The sequence below is a fragment of the Galeopterus variegatus genome, unplaced genomic scaffold (assembly GCF_000696425.1).
Source record: "Galeopterus variegatus unplaced genomic scaffold, G_variegatus-3.0.2 Scaffold1513, whole genome shotgun sequence".
Lineage (NCBI taxonomy): Eukaryota > Metazoa > Chordata > Mammalia > Dermoptera > Cynocephalidae > Galeopterus > Galeopterus variegatus.
The window spans coordinates 51,549-52,389 of NW_007727624.1; the positions used below are offsets into that span (position 1 = coordinate 51,549).

Here is an 841-nt window from a genome sequence, read left to right on the forward strand (position 1 = left end):
TTTTTTTAAAAAGTGCATCATCTATGAAGTTTAAAACCCTTCGTGCTAGGAAGAGATACCTGTCATAGGCAAAATCAAGATTATTACTGCTACAAATCAGTAAGAAAAAGACAAGCCACTTGATTTAAAATTATGGACAAGGGATATAGATCAGATAATTCACAGAAAGAGGAAATCTATATCACCAATAGAAATGAAAATAATGTAGTGCTCAACTGTTTGTAATCCAGCAAATGTAAATTAAAACAATGAGAATCCATTTATTACACATCAGATTAACAAAAATTTTAAGTATGCCAATACAGAGAATTAGCAAGGATTTTTTAAAAAAATAAGAGCAAGAACTCTCATGTGCTGCTGAGAGGAATGCAGACTGTTAAAACCCTTAGAGAGCAGAAGTGCAGTCTCTAGTAAACTAAATATGCTTATTTCCTGCAAAACCCAGCAATTTCATTCCTAGGCCTATATATATCCTGGAGAAACCCGCAGATGAGCATGAGAAAACATGACAAAATATGTTTACTGCAACATTTTTTAACAGTTGAACAAAATACTTAAACAGTCCTCAATAGTAAACAAGTAAATAAATGTGGTATGTTCGATCAACAGTATTGAGCAATTAAAATCAAATAAGAACAAATGTATTGGCACAGATAAATCTAAAGACTATAACATTAGGTTAAAATAAACTACAAAATAATAAATACAGTATACCATTTATGTGTCATTTTAAAGCACATAAAACACTACAACTGTCTATCTAGTGATACAGTAGTAAAAGGTGAAAACCACAGCCAGGAACCAATACTTACCAGTTTCAGGAGGTTATTATTTCTAGGGA

General features: G+C 31.5%; 1 protein-coding gene across 1 annotated transcript in view; it reads right to left on the bottom strand.

Annotated features, from left to right (window-relative positions):
* LOC103594239 (ubiquitin carboxyl-terminal hydrolase 10-like) overlaps nt 1-841 on the bottom strand; it is a 43,310-nt gene that overhangs the window by 17,614 nt on the left and 24,855 nt on the right. The gene's annotated exons all lie outside the window — the stretch shown is intronic.